At 37.2% G+C, this 24,750-nt stretch overlaps 1 protein-coding gene across 5 annotated transcripts in view; it reads right to left on the reverse strand.

Annotated features, from left to right (window-relative positions):
- Positions 1-24,170, reverse strand: part of CCSER1 (coiled-coil serine rich protein 1) — a 1,309,738-nt gene extending 1,285,568 nt beyond the window's left edge. For 4 of the 5 annotated variants that reach the window (XM_058719574.1, XM_058719576.1, XM_058719577.1 and 1 more), the window contains exon 1: positions 24,038-24,170. The gene's annotated coding sequence lies outside the window, so the exon portion shown is untranslated. Of the gene's footprint in view, positions 1-23,626; positions 23,744-24,037 lie in introns of those variants that run through there. The other variant, XM_058719575.1, reaches the window with a different exon arrangement.
- Positions 24,171-24,750: the final 580 nt, after the last annotated feature.

Consider the following 24,750-nt stretch of genomic DNA (forward strand, 5'->3'; position numbering starts at 1 on the left):
ATTGGATGTTTCTATTTTTCCTGCATCACTAAATATTTCAGCAAAGTTCCTAATAATTTCACAATCAATAGGTTTGTCATAATAAAAATTTCAGCTAAGAACAAGCCTATTTCTGATTTTAAAAAATTATCTAAACATATTTCATTGTTCAGTTGATTATAAACAGCATTTCTAAAATTGTCAAATAGAGAACAAAGTTATTCCTGAATTTAGTTACAATTTCAATTAGTTACTTCTCTTTGCCAAATATGGATACATTTTTTTAGGATTACTAAATGCTGGGCTACACTAAAAGGAACATCAGACATGTATCTACTAATTCACTTGCTCTAAGTTATTTCTTACTTTATACTGGGTTAATAGCACTACCTCCAAAATGAAGGTCAAGGGTACTCTTTAGTTACCAATGAAATAGAAGTACACAATTTCACCAATATCAGAGTCCCACTATTTTTTGAAAGGGGCACCAAATGGCATGGCCTTATAATAATAAAAAAATATGCAAATGTTTATGAAGAAAACCTATAGTTAGGCTCCATGTCTACACAACAAAGTAGTTAAAAGCCCAGATTATGTGCCCTACCTCACAGATTAAGCCCTGCTCTACTACTGTCTGTATGAACATGGGCTATTTACTTCACATCTCTAACCCCTCAATGTCCTCATCTGTAAAATAAGGAAAACATCACCTACTCCATCAGGTTATTGTGAGGACTGAGGGTGTGTAAAATTCTTAGAACTGGCTGTTGAATCCTAAATCCTATTAGCTATTACCTGCAGTTAGTTATAACTATCACTGGATTTCTGAAATAGATGCCATAAGAAGCAAAGATAAAGTTCTTACAAAATCAAAATAACTTGGGGTGCCTAGGTGGCTTGGTCGGTTAAATGTCTGACTTCGGCTCAGATCATGATCTCGCAGTTTGTGAGTTTGACCCCGTCATCAGGTTCTGTGCTGACAGTTCAGAACCTGGATGGAGCCTACTTCAGATTCTGTGTCTCCCTCTCTCTCTGCCCCTCCCCTGCTCATACTCTGTCTGTCTCTCTCTCAAAAATAAATAAACATTAAGAAAAATTGTTTTCAATCAATATACCTTTCACATTCTAAAATACATTTCGTTACTTACATTTTTTTTTATTTATTTATTTTTTAATATATGAAATTTACTGTCAAATTGGTTTCCATACAACACCCAGTGCTCATCCCAAAAGGTGCCCTCCTCAATACCCATCACCCACCCTGCCCTCCCTCCCACCCCCCATCAACCCTCAGTTTGTTCTCAGTTTTTAACAGTCTCTGATGCTTTGGCTCTCTCCCACTCTAACCTCTTTTTTTTTTTTTTCCCTTCCCCTCCCCCATGGGTTTCTGTTACGTTTCTCAGGATCCACATAAGAGTGAAACCATATGGTATCTGTCTTTCTCTGTATGGCTTATTTCACTTAGCATCACACTCTCCAGTTCCATCCACGTTGCTACAAAAGGCCATATTTCATTCTTTCTCATTGCCACGTAGTATTCCATTGTGTATATAAACCACAATTTCTTTATCCATTCATCAGTTGATGGACATTTAGGCTCTTTCCATAATTTGGCTATTGTTGAGAGTGCTGCTATAAACATTGGACAGGAAACCATCAAAACCTTAGAGGAGAAAGCAGGAAAAGACCTCTCTGACCTCAGCCGTAGCAATCTCTTACTCGGCACATCCCCAAAGGCAAGGGAATTAAAAGCAAAAGTGAATTACTGGGACCTTATGAAGATAAAAAGCTTCTGCACAGCAAAGGAAACAACCAACAAAACTAAAAGGCAACCAACGGAATGGGAAAAGATATTTGCAAATGACACATCGGACAAAGGGCTAGTATCCAAAATCTATAAAGAGCTCATCAAACTCCACACCCGAAAAACAAATAATCCAGTGAAGAAATGGGCAGAAAACATGAATAGACACTTCTCTAAAGAAGACATCCGGATGGCCAACAGGCACATGAAAAGATGTTCAACGTCGCTCCTCATCAGGGAAATACAAATCAAAACCACACTCAGATACCACCTCACGCCAGTCAGAGTGGCCAAAATGAAGAAATCAGGAGACTATAGATGCTGGAGAGGATGTGGAGAGACGGGAACCCTCTTGCACTGTTGGTGGGAATGCAAATTGGTGCAGCCGCTCTGGAAAGCAGTGTGGAGGTTCCTCAGAAAATTAAAAATAGACCTACCCTATGACCCAGCAATAGCACTGCTAGGAATTTATCCAAGGGATACAGGAGTACTGTTACTTACATATTTTATCAAGGATATGATCTATGTGTAAAACAAAATATCTGGAAAGGTGTCAAGAAATCAAAAGACAATATTCCTATTCTTATGCCCTAATGGGGCAAAGCAGACATACAGAGGAGTTTCTGTTAGAGGTCCTGCTTCATAGCACAAAAGAATGTGATAGAGAAAAGAACGGTTTAGATAAAGCCAGAGGCACTAATGAAAAGTGAGATCACAGGCGGAGCACCTGGGTGGCTCTGAGGGTTGAACGTTGACTTCGCATGTTGGGCAGGGGGCTCTACGCTGACAGTTCAGAGCCTGGATGGAGCCTGCTTCAGATTCTGTGTCTCCCTCTCTCTCTCTCTCTCTGCCCCTTCCCTGCTCACACTCTGTCTCTCTCCCTCAAAAATAAAAATTAAATAAATAAGTAAAAGTGAGATCACAGGAAATACATTTCCAATCCTCAAGTATATCTACTGTAAAAACAAAATCAAAATCAAAATACCTGTCCTACTGTAAGGCTCAAATGAGATAGAGGCTCAAATGGAAAAGTCGATCATAGCCTAAAACCTCTCCTGAGAAATGTTGTGGTTGTGGCTGTTTACTGTAGGTAGATACGTCCCTATCTCTGATTAAAAAACCCTTTACTCCATGACCAGAAGCACATCTGTATCAACACTGCACTGTAAAATCTACATTTTCTATGCATTCCATTGTACTTTTTTTTTTTTAACTATGTGGTCAACCCAAGTATACTAACCATGCAAAAGATTTGTAATTTTTTTTTTTATTCTGACTTAATATGTATAAGAGACTAGTACTGGGTTTTTCAAAGTAAATCCATGGACACTCCAGGAGATCTACAAACTACTGGAACTTACAAACACTATTTTTATTTTGTTTATATACCAAGTTGATTTGGGGGGAAAAAAGAAGGACCATTAATTTTCTCTACGTACAAAAAGTGCCTGTTAATTCAAAAAGTTAAATTACTAAAACTCCCTCTTGAAACAACCTTCTACTAAATTATCTGGCTCAAAATTAATCACATTCTAACTTACATAAGGTCAAAATCTTAAGCAATACTATTTTTTTCTTTTAATAAAGTCACATTAACATAGCCAATGGAATGGCATTTCTGTTTTCCAATATAAACACAAAATTTGGGGCAACTGCATGGCTTAGTGGGTTAAGCGTCTGACTCTTGATCTCAGTTCAGGTCTTGATCTCAAGGTCATGAGTTCAAGCCCCTCATTGGGTTCTGTGCTGTGTGTGGAGACTACTTATAAATCAATCAATCAATCCTTTTAAAAGTTTGTTTACTGATGTATCTACCACTTTCAAATGTGAAATAATTTTGTCAAGGAGATTTTCTAGGATTTTAACTCTTTTGCTTCCACAATACATTGAATTTTTCAAGTACTACTAGTTTGAGGTATGTATTTAATAAAATTATTTTTCAGAATAATTATTCTGAATAACTACAGTAGCCTCTTAGGGGCTTGAATATTGCCAAAATCACTTTTTCCCCCCTTTCTTTTTATTTTTTAATTGAAGTATAGTCGACACACAATATTACACTAGTTTCAGGTGGCCAATATTACTTTCATATCTATAGGTATTAGATGCCTAGGCATTAGGTACAGATATTATTATTTTAATAAACCACAAATAATTTCTGGCTTGTAAAGTTCCTTTAACAGTGGAACACTTTGATATAAGCAGTTAGATAAGATCAAATGAAGTTACATCTCATTCCAGCACACACAAGCTAAGCAGTCATTGACATATTAATTTTTCTGTGCCTCCATTTTTACAGATATGAGAGTTAAAAACAACCTATCTCACAATGTTGTTCTGAGAATAAAACAAGACCATGAAAGCGGAGCCCTCAGCACTGTGCTCTGCATGTAAAAAGTACTCAAAAGCTGTTAAATTTTTTAAACTTTTAAACAAGTTTTGAAAATAAAGTAGAAAATAAATAAATCTCTGAATAGAACTAAATTAATAAATAAAATAACCAAAATAGAAGCAATAATCTAAAGATAATCAAAAGAAACACTATGTTTTAACTTCATAACTTGAGATCATGAAAATGAGTATTTAATTTTATACATTACTTTTACAAGGATATGTTAGTGTCTTAAAAGGAAAAATTTGTGTGTGTTGTTAGAGATTAATAGCAGCATTAATGCAGATTTGACAAGTCAAATACCTGACAGAATGGCCACAGCGATGCCACATCCCGAAGGTAAGGAAAATTGATCATCTAGTGAAATACTTTCCAAAGCATGCTGTTCTGGCAGACATATTACCCTTTGGATAAATAATCACCAACTATGAAGAGATCTCATGAACATTATTTGGTAACCTCAAAATTGGCTGATATAAAGTTATACTGATTTAGCCAATTTCACTAACAAAAGTTAACAAATTATCAAGACTAATCTAAATCTTCCAACACTACCTCCCTCTTTTATTATTTGACTCAGATCTTTCTGGTGATCTATTCTTTGAACCAAGTACAAGCTGCCAAACCAAAGTTGCCAGGAATCAGAATGATGGTAACTGTTTTTCCAGGAGAAATCAGGTAGTAATTTTGTAAGACAAATGATTTTAAGAAAAAAAGAAAAAAATCTCCAAAGCATGTCCTCTACATTTATTAAATTCATACATGAGAAAAAACACAATATAGGAAAAGTATTAAAAAAAGTATTATTTTACACTCTATAAAAATTTAAAGACACTTCACATATTGAAATATTCTTCTAATCTTCTACTCTTACACTGTAGATTAAAATTCTACATCTGTGCTATATAAATTTGGTTCCATTTTTCACAAAACTAGAAATACAAGAATATAAAAAATGAGGTTACAGAATTATATATCAAAAGAATAACAGTATTTATCTCACTTGTTCTTGTTCACTACTTTAGGTGGATATTTTACTTTGAAACATTTTTCTCACTGAAAATTTATTTTCTGTGTAAGTCTTGGGGTAAGAATGTTGCTTCCTGGATGCCTAATACCAGTTAGCTTTCAACAAATGCCAACTACAAAGCTATATAATAGTGGTTCACAGATATTTCAAGAAATCTGTGACTTCTTTCATCATTTGTCAATGTTACAAGAAAAAAAATGCATCCTATGAAATGCCTATGATTGTATGTATCATCCTAATATGAAAACTCTGGTCATATTTTTCATTTTTATAATCTGTAGAATTTTATTTTTATTGTACATATTAACCAAGAATGATAAGCGTGAGCTCCAGAGTTAAAATTTTCCAAAGGATGAAGACATGGTAAATGCAAAATAAAGTTTTTGATTATGAGACACTTCACAGATAGAAAATAATTTAGTCAGATCATGAAACATCTATATCATCTTTAAAACAATGACTGCATACAGATCATATATCCCTCTAAAAGTTTAGACATTAGTAATCAGTTCCTAAAACCACAGGTTATGATTTAAAAAAATAAAATCACTGTTAGCTCAATGGATACTGAAATGCTAAATACAGAGTCAGCCCAAGTCTACGGACAATGTGAATTTAAATATGAGGGCAGAGCATAATATTGAAGAGAGTACAGCAATGAACTTTTATGTTAAAGGCAAGAACATATAACATAGAACTACAGTTATTATTTCTCTTGCCCTTCCTAATTTTATTTTCTAATGTAACTCTTTAATTATTTAAGTGTTATTTTGATTATGTGGCATTCTACATTCACTTACTTGGAGTTACCCTATGCATAAAAAATGATGCATTTTGTCTGTTAAATTGGAAAGGTGCTCTACTCTCAGATTTTGGTCTGAAATCTAATTGGGGACTACGAGGCCAGAATATTTTAAAGGTAGAAGGTAACAAAAGGGTAGGATTAGCATTTCAAATGTCATCTAGAAAGCAAATAAAATTATTTTTTAATGTATGTCTATTACTTGATAACTGGAAGTTTATTGGCCAGTCGTTTCTTCTCAAAATTATACATAGTGTGAACAGATTTACTAAAAGAAACGTAATAATGGTTCTAAAACTTTGTAGAAATATTACTCAAGTAGTGATAAATTTGGATGAGCTGACCCCTTTGGCTGATTTTTATTATGTTAGATAATAACAGCTTGTTTATTGGATGATACAAAAAAGTATATAACTGATCAAAATGAATAAATGGAACATTTGAATTCACAAAGGGAAACTAAGCCTTAGAAGAAAATACTTTGAATGAAATTTTTCCACAGGCATACTACTTAGTAATTACAAGTCTGAATTTCTGAAATTGGTTGCATTTAATTGTGTTGTACAGAAAGTATAAAAATCCTATGTGAGAAATTGTATTCTCTAAGCACTCCAAATAGCCAAGATCACCTAAGAATCCAGTTGGCATTTCATGCCCTAAATGATAACTAGATATGCAGGTTTTAATTATATTCTACTATTTCATCACTGCCTTTTCCTCACTACTTAAGCTTTTCCTCAGCAGCTTCGCTATGTGCATTCACTAAATCGGAGTCCACATTCACAAACACTTCTAACTTCTATCCAAGGCAGTGGCAGTAAAGTAATTATTAACAGTTGGTAGTGGGATGAATGTCACAAGAGGTAAACAGTGATCCACATGTACCTGACATAATGATGTTTCACTTAAAATAACCTAGCCACCTACAAGTCATATTAAAAGGGCAAAAACATGGTGTCATCCACAAGGCTTGAAATTAGAATTCCATCAATACTAAGGTAGCCTTCCACAATAAGGTTGCCCTAGCAAAACTGTGAACATCACCTAGCAATAGCTTCACCAGGAAAAGTGTGGGAGCAAGTTCACGGAAGCTGTGAGCTATACTAAAGTAAAATTTCAAAATATAAATCACAACTGTCAAGTTTCAGAGCAAAAAAAAACAAGAGATGAAACAACCTAACAAGTATTTTCTACATTTCAATTTAAAAAAGGATATCTTACAGACTCACTGCCAAAGTAGTCCTATAAGCAATGGGTACACAGTTTGGGAGGATTCAGTATGAAAAGAATTTACAGTTCCCTCACATGTATTAAGGATGTCAGCAAGCTAAAAGCAAACATGGGAACTAAGGCACAGCTCAGGGTGAGTGACTGTGGACAATTCACAACCTCTCTGAGCCTCAGTTTATTCCTCTATAAAATAAATGTCCTTTTATTCTATATTAAATTTAGCAGCTAATACAACTCCTTTCCAATCTGATTTTTTCCTCCCTCCCCAGAAGAAATTTCTTCCAAAGACTTGGTACACAACATGAATTTTTATCCACATACATTTTTATACATATTATATATTTATACACAATATGTAATTTTGATTTGCATGTTTAAGACTAATATAAATGGTTTTAAACTCTAATAAATGTTTTTTTGTGAAGTCATTAAAATTGCTACCACTTATTCACTATTTTTAAAAATGCTGCATTGAAGTTTTTAAAACTGTATTTAATGTATATTCATGTATTCTGATGCATAAGTACAAAATTTTCTTTAATGTAAAACCTAAGACTAGAACTGCTTAACCACTGATTCTTCATATATTCAACTTTACTACATGTTACCAAAAGGATTTTATAATGATTTACAATTTCACAAGAAATTATATATATTCTATTGTATTTGTATATATTATTAGAATATAATTGTATATATTCTAAATATAACAATACTCTGCCCCACCAAAACTCAGTAGTGTCAAACTTTTTCTTTCGTCATTATGAGTGCTATGAAACAACATTCCACCATTTTAATGTGCATTTACCTATTAATAAGATTGAGTATATTTTCATTTTTATTTTCCAGAGAGTTTCCTCTCTTATGAGCTTCCAGTTCATATATTTTAATCTATTTTTTTTCTATTGGGCAGGTGGTCCTACTATTGTTGGGTTATTGGCTTTCCTTATATATTCTGGGTACTTAACTAGTTATATTTATTGCAAATATTTTCTTCTTATCTGTGACTTGCCTTTGATGCTCAGATGTTCTTAATTTTAATTAAAAAATATCAATAGTTTCCTCAAAAATTGTCAATTACTTCTTTTAGGTTTTTGCTTTTAGGACCTTGTGCAAGTTATCTTTCTCTACTCAAAGCTAATAAAAATGCCATTCTATACGTTCTTCTCTACACTTTCAGGTTTTGTGCTTTTTTTTAATTTTTGATTTCTGTAAGAGATAGACACAAATTCTAGGGCCTAATATACTTTGCTGTCTATAATGGATGTAATAAAAATTTATAAAACAAATATAAAAGCCACAAACTTCCACAAATTCACACACCACCAGGAAATGTGGGCTAACAAAAGTGACATGGATAGAAAGAAAAAAAAAAAAACTGACTCATTCTGGGAATACTCAAAGTTTAGTTGTTAAAAAAAATGAAGGAAAGAAAAATTTCATTTATCCTTTCATTCATTCATGCAACTAAAACTCACTAAAACCTACTTGCTAAACATATAGAAATGAGATTATAGATTGAATTTATAATATATAGTAATACCTGCTGTATGTGTGTATATGTATTTGCGTATGTTTACGTGCTTGCCGGAAAATGAGAATACAATGATGGGAAAAACCAAACATGATCTCCGTTCTCATAGAACTTATAGTCTAAGAAAAGGAAATAATTATAAAGTTATAGCTATCTTAAGTGCTATGAAAGAAAAGTGTATAGGGGCACCTGGGTGGCTCAGTTGGTTGAAAGGTTGAACATCTGACTCTTGGTTTTGGCTTAGGTGATGATCCCAGGGTCCTGGGATTGAACTCCACGCTGAGTGTGGATTCTCCCTTCTCCCCTAAGATTCTTTCTATCCCTCTCTCCCTGATTCATGCTGTCAGAGAAAGAAAGAAAGAAAGAAAGAAAGAAAGAAAGAAAGAAAGAAAGAAAGAAAGAAAGAAAGAAAGAAAGAAAGAAAGAAAGAAAGAAAGAAAGAAAGAAAGAAAGAAAGAAAGAAAGAAAGAGAAGAGAAGAGAAAGAAGAAGAGAAGAGAAGAGAAGAGAAGAGAAGAGAAGAGAAGAGAAGAGAAAGAAAAGAAGCTAAGAGCTTAGACTAATATAAATTAGTGATGTTTGAGTTGAGACATGAAGTTTGGGAAGACACTGGGTAAATAAAGCAGGAATGGAAGAGCATTCCAGGCAGAGGGAGGAACATGACAAAGGTCACAGTTACTTTTTATTGTCTCTCTTCATCCTCACCTACTGAGCTAAGCGATAAAAACAACATCTTACAGGATTTTTGCTAAGTCTCCTTTGTACTCAAAAGTGAACCCTGTTCATTGTTCAAAGATCCAACATTGGTACTAGTGTCTGGCACAGAGTGGATGTTCAATAAATATTGAGAAGCAAAATGGTTCAACTCCTGCTTTGCAACATACGTGTTCTTTCATTCTGAAAAACTAGACAGTAACAGAGCTTATATTCCCAAAAATAGGACTTGGCAGAAACACTTAAAATCTATGCAACTTATGACACAAAGTTCTAAACAAAACCATAACAGTTTTTTTATAAAAATATTTTATGAAAGGATATGTAAAATTCCTAATAAAAAAATACTACAGGAAATGCATAAACTTCTTCCCTTTTTAGAAAAAAAGATGAAAGTAGATTTGTGAGAAGGATATCCCTCTATTGTATTTTGCATGTGCCTGCATTAGTATACACTCGGAATTCAGTTATAATTACTTGGTAAAGATAAATATGAATACACTACGAAAAAAAAATCACACATGAACCAACTCCAACATTTTAGTAACATAATTCCCATATTTACCCAGCATGTAGGAGCTAATTCATACTACAGAAAATGCATTGTAGCAGAACAGACTGTACTTAATTTTCTGGTGCCAACTAGATACTGTTCACACCTCAGAGTGTAGCAAAGGAAACTCCCCAGGCAGGTTAAAGTCGTCATGGAAGGTTTCATGGAGTAGACCTGTAATGACAGCTGAGATTTGCATAAACAGAAAGGATTAAATGCATATGCTGTGTGAGGGTGCTTTAAGTTACTTGACCTTAACAAAGTGGAAGATCTATGTTTGGATTAGCAAGGTGTGGTGAGTTTATAGAGGGCTGAAAAGTTCATATTCATTGAAGCAGACAAGTTCATATTCATTGAAGAAGGAAATAGAAACAAAATGCAGTTTTGAAATGAGAAAGCTCCAGGAGAAACACTCATTTAGGGACAGTAAAGAAAATGTTTATTGCTCTATGCTACATGAAGAGTAAGATCGCCAATAAATCATGACAGTCCACTTGTCAGACCTGTTTCAGTATATACTGAATCATCTTTGCACAAGTTGAGTACAAATGCAAATCTTCTAATGTGCTAAAATGAATCTATGGATAGCCGACATTGTCTAAATGAAATTGACCTGCAGTGAGCAAGCATACCTTTCATAATCCAATTTTACATATGAGTCATCCTTAAATTAATAAGCATAATAACTTGGCATATTAACCCGACATGGATTTTGTTTTAGGTTGCTCATGGGGAAAATGACACTTAATTGACAAGGCTGAAAAGTAGTTTCACTCTTCAAATTTACTTATCACACAAGCATCTAATACACATATGACTCTTCCACTAAAATTAACACACTTAAAATATACAGCCTCCATCATTCGTTTTCTTTAAAGTATTCAACTGCTTAGCATCGCCTCTTGCACGTAAGACATCCTTTATAAATAATTACAAAATTAATAAGGAACAAATGAATGATGACCTCTGTCTACAAATGCCAATATTTGATCAATGGTGAAGTATCTCTGGCCAAAGGAAAACATGTATACTACATCAACTTATCATATAAACCAGAAAGGGCTTTTTAACATAACATCCCTCCTGCTCTGTGATGGCTAAACTGTATGTGTCATTTTGGCTTAGCTAGGGTACCCAGCTGTTTTGTCAAATACTAGTTTAGATGTTGCTGTGAAAATATTTTTTTAGACGTGATTAATATCTACAACCATTTGACTTTAAGTAAAGCAGATTGCCTTCAAAAATGTGCATGAGTCTCACCCAATCAGCTAAAGTCTTAAAAGCAACAACTGAAGCTTCTTGGAAAAAAAAAAAAAAAATTCTACCTCAAACTATAACATAGAAATGCTACTTGAGTTCCTAGCCTGTTGGCCTGCCTTACAGACTTCATATTTTCCAGCCTCTACAATCACATGAGCTAATTCCTTAAAATAAATCTTATTGCAGATAAATGGCATAGGTATATGCACTATTGGTTCTGGTGTTTTAGGGGTTTGCTTTGTTTGGTGGGTTGTTTTTGGTTTTGTTTGTTTGTTTGTTTTGCAAAGCAATGACTAACCTCTCCCTCTTAAAAAAAATAAAACTAAATTCACCTGCATTATTAAAAGAAATTTATAATGACAGATCCCATTATAAGAAATTACATTACTCTATACATACACATACTTAACAAAGATTGATGCAAGTGTTTTGGCTCAACATCAAAAAAATTCTACTAAAAAATTTTTAATTCAGGAATATTTGTACAGACTCTTAAACTGGTTTTGATGGGGATGTGAACTTCATCACCTTCTTTTATTGAAGAAGAATGTAACCACAGCATCTTTTCCTGACCATACTCTAAATCGGAAGCAATCACCACTTTCGGTTACCAAGGAGTCCTAGTCTTGAATGAGTGCTGAGGATTCCTGTGGTGGCACTTACACAATACAAATGATTTGCATGATTGCTAAAACCTATCCCTTTCTCCTAAGAGTTTGATTATAAAGCAACTAACCATGAGCATGCATCATACTCACTCCTGAAATAGTTTTAAGGCAGCTTTTCTTATAGATTAAAATACTTTTTATAGGAATATTTCAACTCTAGTATTACTAAAAAAATGGCTGTAGTGGCCTTCAATCCATAAAATAATGATCATATTATTTAGCATAATTCTAAATATTCAGCAAAGAAATTATTAATTTTCCAAACTATGAGTTTATTTAGGGTGGGTCCAGAAAACTGTTGCTTTACTCAATTTTGTTTTTCTTTTAACACTTCTAAATCCATTCTTTTAAATCTAAGTTATTTTAGGAGGTCCTGGGTGGCTCAGTCAGTTAAGTGTCCGACTTCAGCTCAGGTCATAACCTCACCCAGTTCATGAATTCAAGCCCCAAGTCTGGCTCTGTGCTGACAGCTCAAAGCCTGGAACCTGCTTCAGATTCTGTGTCTCCCTCTCTCTGCCCTTCCCCTCCCTCCTTCCCTCCCTCCCTCCCTTTCTCTCTCAAAAATAAAACATTTTTAAAAGGTTTTAAAAATAAATCTAAGTTATTTTGAATCTATAATATTTCTGTGAGTTCTGTAACTAGGTTCCCCAGGGGGGAAAAAATCACTAAGAAATGTAGTTTTTCTTTTACTGCTTCATAACTGAAACATTCCTTCTGACAACAGGTGGTGGGGGGGAGAGGGGCAGAAAGAGAAACACGTGACATATGGTTCATGGCCTTGAAATACAGGAAATTTCTGACCAAAGGAAAAACTGGTACCTAAACTATCCTTGAAATATTCTTATGAGGGAAGATATATACAGGCACATAATTTACTAACATCACGTAAAGTGATCAGCAAGTCATTACAAAAACCAGTGACAGGATGTCTTAAGTTAAGTAAAAGTTTTTCAAAGTGATGTAGTCATTTACTGACATGATGGGACATTCACAGCAATGCTATGTGCAGGGGTGGAGTAATGGAAACAAGTACACTTACTCTTTATGGCAGTCCAGGAGATCACTAGGGTGGCTACAAAAAAAAAAAAGAAAAGAAAAGAAAAGTCTACTAACTTCCATTCTCAGCATGGACCAAGGGTATTATGGGTACTCTAACTGGGAACTAAACTGTAAGCTTCAGGAGGAGAAAAACTATACACATCTCATTAACCAATATATACACAGGTCCTAATAACATCTGTTTACTGAATAGAAGAATTCTGTCACCTTCATGTGGCCTCAGATTTTCAGACATTTCAAAATATAGATCTAGGCTATGGGATGTCAGAGGAGATTCCATATTCCAGGGCCTTGGAAAGTAAATGTGGAGTGGATGTTTTGGATTGTGGTTTCAGGAAGTGACAAATCAGAGTCTCCTTTGACCCCATTCTCTTTATCAGCCTTTGTTACTTGCTTCCTTAAACCTTGCTAATCCCCTGTGGCATATATGACCATACTTACTAGAGTTCTCCCAGTCCTTTTATTTTTTTCCCCCAAGACTTTTAGCCATTTTAAGTTACTCAATTCCAAGTTAAGAGCAAATATTCAGTCAATGAAAAAGCTATGACGAGCAATATTCAAAGTGAGCCTGGATAGTGGCTAGAACAGGAAGTAGTTCACATAGATGGACAAAATTTAAGTCACTCTTAAGCAGTATTCATTCATTTACCAATACTAAGGCTCTTCATATCACTGATTTAGACCAGCTGCTTGGAAAAAAACAGTAAAATACAAAATTCCTGCCCTCACAGAGCTCACAATCTAATAGGCATAAAACACAAGCAAGCAGTGAATTGTGAAACTTTAAATGGAAATCTGACACCCAGAATAGGCTTCTTGCACAGGACTGCAGCAGGTGTACTTGAATTTACATTTGAACTGAGCTTTGAAGGGCCCACTTGAATAAACCAAATAATGGCAGGCTAGTAACTCCAAGTGAATGATGTAGTGTCTGCAAAGGCAGGCTCTAGGATTAACAAAACAAAACCAACAAAATATTTTGCACAATTTTGCGAGAGGATTTCAGCGGAAGCCTAGTACCCTGGATAGCTCCCATGTCACAAAGGTGACTAGAGAGACAAGGACAGCACATTGGAACAGGGACTGGAGGACCTTCAGAACTTCAGAATTAGCAATCTGCCCTATATTCAAATTAAAACTCTTTGGCTTTTAAAATACCTAATTCATTCATGTCCTGCATAGATCTCTGGGGCTTTGTGCTTTCTGTATCATTATCCAATGAACTCAGGTTCATTGCTCCTCCCTCATAAATATGACAGGTGGCAATCCCTTCCTTCTCTTACTAAAAAGTTAGCACTGCTTCAGAGTTTCAAGCAGTTCTTGGACCTGGGACACTCACAATTCCCACAGGGATGCTTCACATTACACTGTCTCTCTAATCAACTTAGACCATCCTACTGTAGAGTCCTTTATCCTTGCAGAAGCTGCACTGGTGTTAATGAAGAAGGTACATCCTCAATATCACCACACTTACACCTGGCGTTACACTATAGGAAATACCTCTCAAAGTTAATTTTAGCAACAATGTCACTATAAATGTATACGCTTGTTATGTACAAATTTCTAATGATATTTTTAACGGCCCAATTTCATAATCTGTATTTTTTTACGTTTATTTTTGAGAGAGAGAGAGAGAGAGAGAGAGAGAGAGAGAAAGTGGGGGAGGGGCAGACAGAGGGAGACAGAATCTGAAGCAGGCTCCAGGCTCTAAGCTGTCAGCACAGAGCCTGATGTGGGGTTTGAATCCATGAACCATGAGATCATGACCTAAGCCAAAGTCAGATGCTTAACTGACTGAGCCACCCAGGTGTCCCAGTAATCTATATTTTTATAAATACTCCTACAGGAGGTGCATACTAATGTTCAAGTAGCTCACTTATTAATGAATACTTTTAGTGTTCCTGGGTCTGTGTACATATGGATACAATACTAACAAAGCAAAGTCAAATGACGATGCTTCAGCTATCTTCCCAGTAGTTAAAATCCTTTGGAAATTTAGGAATCCTGATGTACAGACCCATCAGTTTTGTTATCCATAAAATATTTTGAAATATTTTACTAAATATGTTACTCTTATCTGCATTTCTAATATTGAACTTGAACTATTTTCTTCCTTTTCCTAACTTTCTCATCTGACATTTTGTATACTCTGTATGCTTTCCCCCTTTCAAGCTTTTCTTGAATATCCTAGTGAATACTATGTGTTAGAAAACATCACTCACTAAACATATTTCATACAGTCAGACTTAATGCATTGGTAATTTGTTTCTAAAAAAGAATTGCCTAGAATTAGAATGCTAAGGCCTACATTTGCTTTACTTCTGCCATACCTTTATTCACATTTGTTTGGTTTTATTTGTAAACCTGATATAGGTTTGTGATACGTTGCTTGCTGCTATTGCCCAAAACAAACAAGAAAAGCCACACATATGACAATAATAACTCATTAGCAGAATCACAATATTTAACTATTTCCAGGAGAGAGTTAATTGCAGGGAATGGAAACATATGAAACATGACATGTTAATGTGAACTTGGTTGATATAGGGAAGGTATAATGTCACTAAGACTCTTAGAAGATTTGAATAAGGGTACTGTTATACCTGGCCTAACAAATACTTCTTGAACACAGGAATACTGCTAGTTTTCATTAACGAATAAGGAAAATCAGAGAACATATCATACCATCTGCAGTATGCTTCTTCAGCTGTTATCACAAATGTATCATATACAAATAAGTTTATGAAGAATGGAGAAAAGTCAGATCACACTGAAATTAACAACTGACTAGAAAAAAAGGCAAACCCTGAAGAATTCATATGTACATTCTACATATCTTTATATACACATCACATTTGGGTACAAAACAAGACATGGAAGAATGTGTATTTCATTTATTACAGATTAAGCTATTCAGGAACTTTAGGAAGCCCAGGAGGTGCATTATTTTTAAAATGGAGTGACTTATACATAATAAGCATTTACAAAATGTTTCTTGTCAATGATGATGAATGAGGTAGCTCTATTGTGAGACAGAGCTGGGTAAAGGAAGATTACATGTAGTAAAATGAGGTGATGGTCTGGTGATGGTCAGAACCTTGTAATAGACTGGCACTAAGGTCTATAGTGCACTATAGAGGCACTATAGAGACTCAGCTAAGAAGTCCAACCAGCATGAGTATCTGGGAGCATGGCAATATGCCATAAATAATTGACTTCATGGAAGTCCAAAAGTAAGTATTGGAAATGAAGCATACCTTTAAGAGCTGGTAATGTTTAGAGATCCGGAAAAGTGATATTTTGGGGACAGTCTGCCGGCCCACAAAAGAACTCAGGAAAGGAGGTAGTGTTAGAGACAGGATCTCAGTCTTTAAAGAAGGCTCCACTGAGAGAAAGAGACTTGCTCAAATGCTAAGAGAAATGGTGACAATGGGTAAATTTATCAACATTAACAGAAAAATATTCAGTGAGACCTCAGTTTCAGTTATAAGAAAGAAGCATTACTATAAATATGTTATAATATTAGAGCTGGGCATCAAGGGAGGCTTGATATTAAGACCCAAAGTGTCTTCCTACTACACAGAAAGATTAGTCCTGAATCAAGAGCATGACTGGGGCTTCAGTTAATGATTAAATGATTCCGGCAGCAGAAACGAGTTCTGACAAAAGCTACAAAATAGGCCGTAAGTGAAATACTCATTTAAACTACCATTTTTTTTTTCTTCATGTTGGTATGCAGCTACATTTACTCATGTTATTGACTGATTAAAACACGTTGTAAAATATCTAACTTTGTTAGAGTCAGTCTAGTAAGAGGGCTTCAGAATAACCAAACTCAACTCTTTAATTGTCCATGGACTTCTACAGAATCAGCCTTTAAATATTTCCTTTGCTACAAACATTTGAACATTAATTACACCCACATTTAAATAAATGATTTGCAAGCTGAAAGCCAAAAGAAACTGAATTGATACTACCCTGTGATCATATTTCCAAGGAAATATGAGTAAGATATTCAAAGCTGTGTCAACCTTTTCAGAAGATAAGCTGTATATCACCAAATATACAGAATATCTGATGTTTGAATATGAGTGCATAAAGGCACTCAGTCTTCAAATTATACTTGTTTACATCTCAAATTTTTATTAGCTAATTGGGAGATTCGGACAAGATGGGAGTAAGAGACTCATCACTGAATGGCACTGAGAGTACATAATAACGGTATTGAAAAACACAGTAAGAAGATGGGAGCTTCAGCCTTGCAAGTGCTCCATCACACTCGTTCAATCACCCAAAAAGCAACAACAGCATCACTGAAGAGGGTGGCAACAGCATAGGTAATGCACAGACAGTGCTGAGTCCTAAGTTAAATCAGGAATAAAGATACACTCCATCACATTCTCTGTCTACTAGTTTCATGATTTTTACATCATTGCAATTAAAAAAAATAGTTTGGTTTAGGGGCTCCTGGGTGGCTCAGTCGGTTAAGCATCCAGCTCTTGATTTCAGCTCAGGTCATGGCCTCACATTTTGTGAGTTCAAGCCCTGTATCGGGCTCTGCACTGACAGCACTAGGCCTGCTTGGGATTTTGTCTCCCTGCCCCTACCCCACTCTCTCACTCTCTCTCATAATAAATAATTAAACTTTTAAAAAATTTTAAAAAACAGTTTGGTTTAGATAGCTTCGCAGAGCATAGAACAGAAACTCAGTTTTCTCATCTCTAAAACGTATACAAAAACAACTTATAATGTGAGAAGAAATAAATGGCATAATGCATACAAAGTGCTTATCATGTGGACATGCTCAGCACATTAGAGCCATTGTTGTTGTTAATAAAATAGAACTCATCATTTGCAAAACAGAAAGGAAAGCAATACCTACATTTACATAGGTCTTAGGACTCCCTATATTTTAAAATCTTTTTTAAAGTGTCTTTCTTTGGAAAATCATAAAACATCTTACCCAACCAATACGTGTTGGGCATCTACTGTGTGTTAATCCCTGATAACATAATATTGAACCAATCTCATAAATACACATAAAATTAATACTGCAGTAAGTACCACAAGGTAGAGGAATACAGAACTCAAACAATATATAACAGAAAAACTGATGTAGCAAAGGAGGCCAAGGAAGGTTTCCTGAGGGAAGGGTTGGTTGAGCACATAACTGTAAAAGAGAAAAAGGATGAGGGAGAGAAAGAGACAGAGGCAGGCAGGGAGGGAGGGAGAGAAGGAGGAGAGAAAGAGGGATACTAAAAGAGTTACAAGGTGTGAACACATATATCTCTAATCTTGAAAATAAAAAAACAGAGATGTGGTCTAAAATTTATTCCAGCATTAAGACTTTGAGAACATTCCACATGTGTGATGCTATTGTTGTGCAGCTGTTATCTTACAGAGAAAGATGAGTATTACATTCCAAGTCCAAAACTATCAATAAGAGTCAACAAGATTAAACCGAAAATGGTCAAACTCTGTACATTGTACATATTTTTGTGACTACAAATAAGGCCCAGCCTGAGGGCTTGAGGGTCCAGTTAAGTTCTACAGTTTTTACATTGTTTCCCCAATCAACACTAAATATATGCACAAGAATTAGAAACTCATTTAATTTTTTAAATACAGAAATACATATGTATATACATAAAGATAGAAATCTTCTGATGGAGGGTGTAATACTTTTCAGATCTAAATAGTTAAACCTTAGTTATCTCTAACAGCTAAGGAAAGTATTTAGCTACAAAACAGGCAGAAGACAAAGACTTCAAGTTTCACTATAAAATACTCTAGGTCAGTAGTTCTCAAATTTGAAAGTGCTGGGGCGCCTGGGTGGCGCAGTCGGTTAAGCGTCCGACTTCAGCCAGGTCACGATCTCGCGGTCCGTGAGTTCGAGCCCCGCGTCAGGCTCTGGGCTGATGGCTCAGAGCCTGGAACCTGTTTCCGATTCTGTGTCTCCCTCTCTCTCTGCCCCTCCCCCGTTCATGCTCTGTCTCTCTGTCCCAAAAATAAATTAAAAACGTTGAAAAAAAAAAAAAAATTTGAAAGTGCTTACGAATCACACTGAAGAACCCACCTGAGAATTTCAGATTCAATCATCTGGGGATTGGCATTTTTTGAGAACTACTGCTCTAGGTTAAGAATTTGCCATTAGATAATAAGATGTTTCCTTTTAAATGGCCTTTAAATTTTATATTGGTATCAGACAACAGTTACAGTATTCAAAAATTTTAATTTAGCTTAATTAAAGTTTAAAAATTATTTAATGCAGTATATATATGCAAAACCAAAAGCGATTTTTTTTTTTATTTTTTAACGTTTACTTATTTTTGAGACAGAGAGAGACAGAGCATGAACGGGGGAGGGGCAGAGAGAGAGGGAGACACAGAATCTGAAACAGGCTCCAGGCTCCAAGCAGCACAGAGCCCGACGCGGGGCCCGAACCCACGGACCGCGAGATCGTGACCTGAGCCCAAGTCGGCCGTTTAACCGACTGAGCCACCCAGGCGCCCCCCAAAAGCTATATTTTAAGTTAATCTAGGTAGAGGGGTAGGCATTTGGTCAAATAAGCTGCATCTGTCAGTGATCAAAGCAGAAATCTTTCTTAAAAAACATAATATCATACCACAGATGCTATTGAACTTTCAACCACCACCTTTTTCTTTTTTTTTTTTTTTTTTTGGCCATTTTATTCAGCCCACATGAAAACAACTGAAAATGCAATGCAGTGATTTAAAAATAAGAACTGATAACATTATCTTGGTACTATATCAATTGCAGTTTAGATTGTTCAGGTTTATATTTTTATGTTACATTTAGTTTAAGTCATATATTGAAGAATGTTTCATTAGAGTGTTTTTTATCAAGCTCCCCATCTTTTCTCACTGTTTCCCCCACCTCAGATTTCATGTGTTATTGTTAACTGACACACTTGCATAGTGAAGATAATATTTCTGATAATATTTCTCAATATAAAGCAAACAGATCTCGTCACTATCCAATAGGGAAATAATGCAGGAGCTGTCAGTCATTCAGAGGAGAGATTACATTATCAAAGTGATACACCTGTGACATATCGTCTAAAACCAAACTCAAAAGAAACCAATTAATAGATAGTCCAGTTTGTACTGTTACTATGTTGGAAAGCATCCCATTCCTACATGAATATGAAATTGGCAATTTAATAGGCTTTTCGCTTTTGTAATAATTCTTATCTAGTCACTGTCAACAAAATATATATGTGAAAATCTTTTAATCCACCTAATCTGAAAGTAATTCTATTCTGTTATCTATTGAAAGTCATATCTAATATTTGTACTATTTCTTTACTGTCACCATAACATACTTCTAAGGTGTCATATTGAAAAGACAGGCTCAAAGTCAATTCAGATGTTTCCTCTTGAGTTCTTAAAATGGGGAAATGTATTTTAAACAGTTTTATGTTTGTACAAAAACATATATACAAAAAAAAAACAACTAAGTTCAGAATGCTTAGAGACAGGACCTGTTCCTATTATTAATACCATCTATTTACAAGAAGTTTAAAAAATCTTTAAAATCACTACAATTCTAAAATTATTCCCCACAAACCCTACATCCTAGCTCTATATCCATGGAAAATAATGTAAAGATATATTAACTATAATGTGAGTGCATCCTAATAACTTTAAAACAAAAGTATTACAGAAAATGTCATTTAATAGATTGCATATTTTATATAAAGAAAAAAATATTAAGCATTCAGTGAATGCTCACTATTACTATAACTGTTCTTTTATGTATCTCATTCTTTTTTTTCTTTAGAACAAATCTAAGGAGAGTTGGTTAAGGATGTACCTCAAACCCCTGACTATAAAGAGGTAATACCTGATATCTTGTTACTAATACCAAGTTCAACACTTTCATGTGATGTGGTATTTTTAAATATTTACGGTAAATATTCTCTACAAGTATATGTTGAGCATTTTGTTCATTAAAAGGCAATAAAAAAAATCAAAAACTTGTCCTCTTAGGTACAGAAATTCAATTAATTTCAAGAATAGAGTGTATAGAATGTTGTACATCAAAAACCAATTCACCCTGCCCTTCACACAACTAATTCAACCACTTTGCAACATATAAATCTATTTCAAAACAAACTTATTTCCCCTTACGTCTTGAATTGTTTTCTAAAATTCTAGGAGACTTCCATTTTACACCTTACGGTTTTATCAACAAGCCATGAATCCGATTTATCCTTTAAGACCAAGACCAAGAAAATCTTACCTACCCCTGAAGCCCTTCAGAAAAAAATGTTATCAATGTTCAGTATGAAACGTTATCATCATGCTCTGATTTACTGCACTCCTTGTTAGACATGCAATCTCTCACTGCATGGATTGTTAACTTTGTTCAAACACGTGCATCAGATTCATCCCAACTGGAGCGTAAGCTCCTGAAGGGCAGGGAGGAAGTCTGATGTTCCTCCACAATGCCTAGATAGTACCTTGCACAAGCGAAGTCAATTATTATGAGTACTATGTTGATGAATTTGATGTAAATTAATATTCTATAGTATAAATAATACATCATTAAACTAATAAACAGTTGCTGATTCTCTGACAGTATCAAAGAACAAAATATTCATAACTTTTTAATGATTGCAGTAATATAATTCATCAAGTACATTTTAAAATTCCCCATCATTTCTACATTCCAATGGTTCAGGAAAGTTAAGGTAGCAAACCTCAGAATAGGGCACTCAGTCTAAGTTCTAATGTCAAATATAAAACTGCACAGATTCCAATGTTGAAAGTATATTTATTTTTGAAGTAATCTCTATACCCAACATGGGGTAGAGATCCCCCGCCCAGATCAAAAGTCACATGCTCTGTGGACTGGCACTGAGCCAGCGAGGCACTGCAAAAATGTATTTTAAACCAACAGGAATCTAACTAAATTAAAATAACAAATCCTTAACTCTGCTTTGTTTTCAAAATGAACAGGACTGTTAAGGAAAGCTACTTTCACACTTAGCAACAACAACAACCAACAACAGTTGGCATGTTTCCATCAAAATAAGAAGCTCCTTAATTAATATCAAATGAAGACAAATCACTCTGACAATAGGTTGACCACTTAACTACTCTTTCTTCTCTGTGAAATTAATGAAGGAGTGGTTGGAATTTCAATGTTTTAAAAACGCTGGGCTTGGCAGGCGCTTAAAAACATCGCAATTTAAAATGGTAAAGATACCCTACTGTCCTACTCTCTGTCACGACCTAGTCTTAGGTTCAATGAAAGCACAGGTTCCTACTTCTAAAAACAAACATAAATTTGCTAAAGCATTATTGGTAGATACGGTTCCAAGTCCTCTCTAAGCTTCAAGTTATGTCTTTGGAATCTCTCCTGATTATAAAGCAAATAGAAAAAGAAACCGAAACAAATTGTGTTGCCGTCTAGATTCATAATATTTTAGGTATTTTCTAAATAGGTAGTCCTTAATCAGTAGCGATCGATATAAACTCACCTAGGTGTCTGCTTCTCTTTCCTTTCCAAGGCTTTTAATAAAACCAGCTTTACAGTAAAATGTGTGAGCATTATTTTGAATAGCCTTTCTTAAGGGTAGACATGGAGAAAATGTGTTACATTTCAGTGGGAAGGCATTCAACTGTAAAGATACGAAAAATGAAAGCTGTTGAAACCAAGTAGGTACTTTGCGTCTTGTGGGTCCTAGTGATGGCCTTAAGAGATAAGACAAGTGGAGAACAAGTACGTAAGAACATTAAAGGCCCAGAGATCGGACTTCTAAGAAACATTTTTTTTTCTACCTGTAAAAAAACAAGTGATTTCTGACTTCACTTCATATTCCAAGTCCCACGAGAGTGGGGGAAAAAAAGCAGAACTGCTTCTAATTCTAAGAAAGAAGAGGACAAATGGAAGAAACGACATAGGGAGGAAGAGGAGAGAGAAGGGGGTAGGGAGAAAGAGGCTCAGGATACACTAAAGGAAACCCCGAGAAATTTCACAACTCTTTGCCATAAATAGCCTTTCTTCTCACTCTGGATACCTCCTCCTTTACATCAGCAAGCTCAGCCTCCACGCGCAGAGAAGCACCATTCACAAATCCCTCCGTCACCCTATCGTGCAACCCTACCCCTTGATGGCACCGCCTGTACGAATCCCTGGGACACAAGCCAAAAGCTGAGGGGGCCCAAGGGTTTCACCTGAAGGCTGATTATCTTTTCAGGTGAGCCAAAGCATTGATTAGTCAGGAGCGCGAACACACACGAATGGGCGCGCGCGCGCACACGCACGCACGCACACACACACACAAACACACACACACACACCCCTCCCCGCAGCCCTTGACGCGCCACCACAAAGCGATTTGTTCACACTAAGTCGCTGCCGTTCCTGCCTCCGCTGGGGAAGGTCTCGCCTCCAAGCCAGGAAGCCGGCGCCTGAGGACACGCAGGCAGAGGCGAGAGGCGGTCCCGGCTCGGGCACTGCGGCTCCGCCGGGAGCCCCCCGGCTCCCCGCCCGCCCCCCTCCCCCTCTACGGCGCCGCCCCCGCCCCGGCGCCCGCAGCCCGGGGAGCCTGAGCTGGCCGACCGCCCCTACCTGCGGGACGCGAGCAGCAAGGGAGGGGAGCGGCCCGGAACCTGCGCCAACTCTTGCTTCTTCGGCCGGCCGCTCTCTGCATCGCCCCGGAGCGGCGGCCGCCGCCACCCGGAGCAGAACGCTCAGGAGCGCGGAGGAAAAGGCCACGCAGCGCGCGAGGAGTCGCGGGCCGCCAGCGAGCTAGCCCGTCCGCCCCCCGCCCACCCTGCCTGCAAGGCCAGGTCTCCGCGCCGCCCACGCCGGGCTCGCCGCCGGCGCCCCGGGCCTGGGCGGGGGCTGCTCCAGGGCGGCCCCGGGCACGGCGCGGTCACCTGCCCGGCAGTCACCCCGCGTCCGCCGGGGACTGGCCCCAGCGCAGCAGCGACGCAACACGCGACCCTCCGGGCGCGGGGGCACCGAGGGCGTTACTACCTTGAAGGGCTCCGCGCCGCTTGTTAAGGCTCCTCCTGGGCACTCAGGAATGTGTGTCTTCGGGGCACGGGGGTGTCTTTCCTGGTCCCCCTCCTCTGCCCTCCCTCCCCTCTCGGCTGTTGGGCTCCTTCTCTCCACTCCAGTTGCAGAGTCGAGCTGTGTTTTTTTAATAATCCTCCTTCTCCTGCCTGCGCCAGCAGAGCTGCTCTGCCTGAGCCACCGCTTCCCAGTCAGTCATGTTGTTGAGAGAGAGAGAGAGAGAGAGGGAGAGAGAGACGGATTGGCAGTCGGTCGGCGACTATTTGCGGTGAGAGAGAGAAGAGCAGAGCCAGAGGAGGGCAGGGGAGGGACGTGGGGAGGCGCTTCCAAGTGTGTGAGTGCGCGGAGTGTGACTGTGTGGGGAGCGCCGGGGCCACCTCCACGGCAGGCCGCGCTCCCCGACTGCGAGCAGGGCGGCGGCGAGCGCGGCCTTTATAGGGAGGGATTGGCGGGGCGGGGGGAACGCTGAGCGGGGAGGGGGCTTTGAGGGCGGCGCCCAGCCAACTGCGTCTGCTGGTTACCACGCACGCATACTCATACATTAACGCGCGCACACCCACGGCTGGCCCGTTGCTGAGTTTTCATTTTAAGAGAAGCCTTTTCCTACCGCGCTGACTTGGCTTTCCCCTTAGCCCATCCTTGTGCGTGAGTCCAAGTGCTTTTGGCAGTTCAAA

This window comes from Neofelis nebulosa, chromosome 3, assembly GCF_028018385.1.
Source record: "Neofelis nebulosa isolate mNeoNeb1 chromosome 3, mNeoNeb1.pri, whole genome shotgun sequence".
NCBI lineage: Eukaryota > Metazoa > Chordata > Mammalia > Carnivora > Felidae > Neofelis > Neofelis nebulosa.